This window comes from Miniopterus natalensis, chromosome 19, assembly GCF_054644295.1.
Source record: "Miniopterus natalensis isolate mMinNat1 chromosome 19, mMinNat1.hap1, whole genome shotgun sequence".
NCBI classification, from domain to species: Eukaryota; Metazoa; Chordata; class Mammalia; order Chiroptera; family Miniopteridae; genus Miniopterus; species Miniopterus natalensis.
In genome coordinates this window covers 8,477,633-8,484,040 of record NC_142099.1, presented here as the reverse complement: position 1 = coordinate 8,484,040, position 6,408 = coordinate 8,477,633, and positions in this window count along the sequence as shown.

Here is a 6,408-nt window from a genome sequence, read left to right as displayed (position 1 = left end):
CCCCCCAGTTCGCCTGCGCGGTGGGACTTTCTCCCATTATAGCTCCTGCTTCTCAGCAGAGGCTGCAGTGGCTGAAGGTCTCCAACATTTAGGAAGCAAAGTATTATGATTATTATGAACAATGCTTTCAGGAAGCCAGCTACACTCTGGGAAAGCACAAGATTCCCAGGAGAAAGTTACTCCACCTACCTCTCTGGGAAATACTACAAGATACAAGGAAAATATTAACTCGTTAAGCAAGTAAAAGCTGGCCTTATCAACTCGGAGTATTCATTTAACATGAACAAATAAAGATGTGAAGCTTGAAAGAAAGGAGGGGGGAGGAAGGAAGGAAAGGGAGAACAAACTAGCAACTGTGTTATCAGTTAGAACATTAGGGTAACCCTTATCCCTTCTTAGAAGAAACTGTTTCTTCCTCTTGCCCAAGAATGCATCTGTTCAGGGCTGGTGCCTCCACCGATCCTCAGACTTGGTTAAGCGAAGAGCAGAGGAATTGTAACCTGAACTCAGATTCATGACAGCTGGGCAAAGGGCCCCCAAACCAGGACAGAGCTCCCCACACTAACTCCACAGAGGGCATTTACAGAGTGTTGACAGGGCTCCGTCTCCAAGGGTCTAGGAAACGCCTTCTTTACCGTTCCTTACAGCCCCCTTGCCCTAACCTATAGGGGGCTTTGCCTGCTAAAGCTCTCTTGGCCTGTGTAAGGTGAATCGTCCCTCCGGCCCTGGTCTGAATGGACAAAGTACAGCAAGAACCACCAGCAGATGTCAAGCAAAACTGAGCAATGCACACATCTCCCGCCAGCTGACCTCTCTGTTTTCTCCATAAGTAAAACGATCATTTTTCACTCAGCAGTACAACCCTGATAGATCAAGGCATTGATTGCCCTCTGTCTCTAGAGCTATCGATTTGGCAGCTGAAGATCGTCGTTGAAGATCCTCCCAGGAGGACCTTAAAGTTCCAGCTGAATTCCAGAGTGGGGAAAAGTGAAGAAATGTTAACTGAAATCTGAATTTTTGCTTTCGCTTCCACGTAGCTCTTTTCCATATAAAAATCCCCTTGGATTCTCGTAAGTCTGGAAGGTAAAGGGCTTTAGGTACGTGTTTCAGATCTGGGCCTTTCTTCTCACAAGACCACTCAGCTTAGTGACTGGGGAAGCCTGGCCTCAAAACTGCAAAATGGAAGTCATCTTCCTACTTCTAAAGTTTGGCCTCTGAGCATAGCACCAAGTCAGCATTTTTCCATAGGAGGCAAAACTTCGGGGGATCAATGAGCTAGGAATCTGGAAGGATGAGGCCTCTTTGGCCCGGACCTGGCATGGAAACAGTCTCAAGCATGCATCTTTACCTTCTACCCCTTCCTAGCTACCCCAGAAAGCCGCTGGCTGCCATGCTCACTGAGTCGAAGCCAGCGCTTCTTCCTCGCCAGTGTGTATCCCGCCGCTGCTGATGTGCGTTTTCCTGTCCAGTGGCAGACAGGTCTAGGCACAGCGCTGACCATCAGAAATCTGTCAGCTGAGTAATTCCAACCCCTGTAACTTCCTCCAGGCTCCATATTCTATTCATCTCTCTCTCTCTCTTTTTTTTTTTTTAATATGTTTTTATTGATTTCAGAGAGAGGAGGGGAGAGGGAGAGAGAGAGAGAGAAACATCAATGATGCGTCATTGCTCGGCTGCCTCCTGCAGGCCCCCGACTGGGGATTGAGTCCGGAACCCGGGCATGTGCCCTGACTGGGAATTGAACCATGACCTCCTGGATCCTGAGTCAAAGCTCAACCACTGAGCTACACTGGCCAGACTCTACTCATCTCTTAATTCCCCTTTAAAGCTCTTTAGTACTCTTCCAAATATACTTTGTCTGTTAAAGACTTGAAGCCCTCAAGTTTTGCCTCCGGGAATTTAGGGAAGTCAGCCTTCAACTAGAGCCTGTCCCGGGGGCCACTGTCCACCACACAGGTCCTCAGCCTTTTCCTCAGCATCCCTTAACCCACCTGCCACCTCCATCATTTGCTTTTACTGATAGCGGCCTTAAGTAAAGAAAACAATTATAAAGGATTCTTCAGCTGTCTCCCATGTGTTTGACATTGGATCCCGAAATTAAGAGCCAGGATTGGGTCTTCTCAAGGTCTCCCCCACACGCTTCTTGTCGTCCCCTCACCCCAACCCTAAACACTATTCAATGTTACAACAGCCTGGCATGTAAAAACTCACCGGCTGCTTCCTCCCAGTCAACCACCACTGGGACATTGCAAACAAAAATCAAATGGCAATGGAGAAGGAATCTAGACTGAAACATACTTTATTACCAGCATCCCATCTGCACCCAGACAGTAGAGACGTGGCTTCAGGTTGCCCGGTGTGGGCAAGCTCAACGCAGAGGAGGTGGCAGGAGACAATCCTTCTTGTTCCCCGGGGATTACAGCCATGAGCACTGAGGAAGTGAGCACTGCCATTGGAGTGGATAGATTTGCTATTCTTGGCTTTTAGGTCTTCCTTGGAAAAACAATCGAGTGACTTCCGTGGAAGCTGGTCCTACTGAGAACAGTTCTCTTCCCTCGATGCCTTCTCAGGGAAGTTGGGTTTCAGGGACTGTGCCAACTGTCCCTTCAGCAGGGTGAAAAGACACCGTAAGAGGAAAGAATACAGCCCGGCCCACCTGGCTCAGTGGCTGAGCATCGACCCATGAACCAGGAGGCCGGGTTCGATTCCTGGTCAGGGCACATGCCCGGGGTTGTGGGCTCGATCCCTGGTAGGGGACGTGCAGTGACTCTCTCTCATCATTGATATTTCTATCTCTCTCTCCTTCTCCCTTCCTCTTTCCGAAATCAATAAAAACATATATATATATATATATATATATATATATATATATATATATATATATTTTTTTTTTTTAAAAAACAACACAAAGTGGTTTGGTTCCTTCACAAAAGTTTGGGAGTTTTTGTAACAGCAGTAGAAAGTAACCAAAAAGTAGGTCAGGCACAGAAATAGTAACCAGCTCAATTCACTTCTCACAGCTTGGGTTTTACTCTGGAGGCTGCCATGACAGATGACTTCCCCATGTGGGCCCTTACAGAAAAATCCCTAAGGAAGGTTTCCGTTCCTTCTTCCCCTCTCAGCAAGAACCCTCCCTCACCCCCACCTCTGGTACTCCCCAATCTGTAACTGAGGTCACAGCTGGTTCATGCAAAAAACCTAGAACAGCCATTACTGGGCATCGGCCCTGAGCCTAGCGCCATGCTCGATGCTGGCTTATAAAGATGACCGGGACACACTCTCTACCCTTAAATAGTTCGGCATCTGGCTTAAAAGACAGACATGAAGGGTAACACAGCAAGAGATGCTGTACCTACGAAGCATATCTTGGGGACATGAAGGAAGATGTGGTCAGCTCTGTCTGCAGACCCAGAAAGGCTTCTCTGGTTGGCTCTTCAAAGACGGATTAGAGTCCATTCAGGGGGGTGGGGCAGGTGGGGGGAGAGAGAGAGAGGGATGTGATTGCAAGCAGTAGTATGGACAAAACCTTCTGGACATAAACAGGCATAGCCTGTTAGAGGACTGGCCAGGAGTTGGAAATGGCTAGACCACAGGTTGTAAGAGAGAGCAGCAGATCAGCCTGGAGAGGTGAGCAGGGTCCAGATCGTGGAGGACTTGGATGCCGTTCCAAGGGCTTGGACTTTATCCTGTAGGCCACAGGGAGACTCGGCAGGGTTTGAAGCAGGGAGGTGGCATGACCAGCTCTGTGCTTTGGAAAGATTTCTCCGGCAGTGCCAGCCCCCTGCGATAAGCCTTCACAGTCACTCATTTATCAAAGCTCTTCTGATCATATTATCGAATTCAGATTCTCAAGACATCCCTATATCTTTGGGGAGATGGCATACTAATTTCATTCCCCTCCCCACTCCCCCCCTTTTTTTGGTGTGCACATAATGCGTGCCCTAATCCCCATTATAATCCCGATTATCCACAACTTCCCCCAAACAGAGGCTTTCAATTTGCTGGATATGATGAAAAACTGGGGTTTGGACAAATTTTATAATCTGTCAGCATAGGACAACCAGACCCTGGAAGAGAGTTCAGTTTGCTGGGAAGGTTCCGGCATTTTCCCTACTTCTCCTAGTATTTTTGACTTAACTGAATTCCAAGGACAGTTGGCTTCCACTTGTCGCAGAGACCGGTTCTTGATACAAGTCCGCTGACCGACGAAAAGTTAAGCCTCCTGGCTCCCAATTCAATGTGCAGAGACTGCAGCTCTGGACAACACAGGAGACAGCGAAAGGCCAAGTTAGTAAGTAATGTGGCTTCAAGTGTCCAGACGAGTAAAAGACGTCCCCGGGTAAACAAAGCTCAGCATTTTTTTTTTTTTTTTTTGACAGTCCCTGTCAATTTGACACTTGGCATCTGGTGGTGGACATGGCTGTAGAGGTGGTGAGGGAGATGGCAGTGGAGATGGTGGGGGGTGGGGGAGGAGGTGGTAGAGGGTGGGGGGTGACGGTGGGGGGGAGGGGGTGGTAGGAGGCGGCAATGAGGGCAGAGGTGTTGGATCCAAAGCAGGTGATCAAATAACAGGACCCCAACCAAACACCTCCTTCAAGCAACAGCGTTTTCCTTGCTCACAGGCAACTTTGGAATCTATTGTATGTGTAACTGTATCCCCGGCTGCTCTGAGGCTCCACTGGCAGGATCCACTGAAGAACTGAAAACATTGCCACAGAGTAGCTGCTCAAATACCTGCTCCGCCTGGAAGAAACAAGGCCCAGGGAAGGCGAAGGCAGACGTGGAAATTTGTCCAGAGAGGAGGGGAACAGAGTCGCTGTGTGCTGGTCCCCCCCCCCACGTCCCCTCCACCCCCTCCTTTACCCATCGGCGGGCCTGTCTCCAGACACACAGCCAGCGTGAGCGTGAGCAGGAGCCAGGGTGCAGGAGAGGGGTGGGTAGAGGTCGGCCTACGCTCCACCTGTCTAAACTGCCCGGTTATCTCCAAACCTCAGCTGAGGACCAGGGAAATAAAGCCGCTTCAACATGGCAGTGCCAGCCCAGCCCAGGGAGTTTCACTTTCCGAATAAGAAGTCTGAGTATCCATGCTTAAAATTAAAAAAAAGAGAGATACCATCTGCTAAAGCAATGGCTAATTAGAGAGGGAGCGTTCTCACGGCTTCCTGAGAACAGACCCAGGAGGAGGCTGGGCTCCAGGACCACACTCGCGCTCCTGGAACGAGCGGCCGAGGCAGCCAGGCCCCGCGGCAGCCAGAGGCCAGGAGCCCGCTTCCCTGGCCTGTCCCTAACCTCACAAACCAGCGGTGCTCAGGCGCAGTGTGTTCGCTTCCCTCTCTCATTTTTCACAACAGCAAGAAAGAAAAAAGGGGGGGGGTGTGTGTTTAAGTTTTGAATTAAGGAGCAGTGGCCATCTGGGTAATTGAATTCTGCTGGAGGTGGCCACCTGGTTCGCGTCGCTGCCTCCCGCGGGCAGAGAAGCGTCAGCGTCGGTCCTGGGTTTGACGCCTAAACACAGGCTCACGGTTCACGCGCGGCGCAGAAACCTTCACTTCTCAATCGCAAAGCCGTTGGGTCCCACGTTAGCTCCGTGCACGGCAGATGTCTTCGGCCACAGGAGGTTTAGAATTGTGGCAGTGATGCTGGTCTCGCTCACCCCTAGCTGCGTGTTACGAAGACAAGAAGTAAGGAGCGATCCGGACCCCTTTGGAGAAGGTGTGGCTGCCACAGAAACACGCAGGCCCACTGGTGACGGAAAAACAGGAGGGGGTGGGTCTCTGCTCACTTACAGAAGTGGCCCGCTGTTGCCGGGGGGGCATGGGCTGACCAGGTGGTCCCAGGACCTCCGTCGTGGTGGATAGAAGTGGTGATAATGGCCATCAGTCACTCATTCCCAGCCTCAGAGAGAAAATTTTCAGTATTTCCCCAGACCTGCTTTCTTGATGTTTTTAGAGGCCGTGGACAACACCCAGGGAGAAATCCCAATATTGCTCTGCAAAACCCAAATTTGATGATCTGGGATACGATCTCTGATACGAAAGGCAGCCTTAAAAAAGTAAAGGAGTTTGCCAAAGAAATAGTGATACCCGGGTGAAAAGAGGGACGGTTTTGCTGCTAGGCCGGCAGTCCTCGCCCTGGGGCCCCGGGGCTCACAGACCCCTCCCGCTCTCCTGCGGCCGGGGCTGGAATCAGTGCCCCCTCCCCCCATTGCTCCTTTCCAAAGCGAGGGGCCTGGCCTCCTGGACGGTCAGCATGGATCCAGATGTTTGTTCTGGTTGCAGTTTTCAGAGGAGCCGGGGGAGCGGTGGTTCCCTGCAGACCCAGCGACGTGGATGTCGTGACAGCAGAGAAACAAGAGTGGGCGAAGGAACAGGGAGACTCGACGCACTGTCCCTTTGGCAAGAAAGCGGA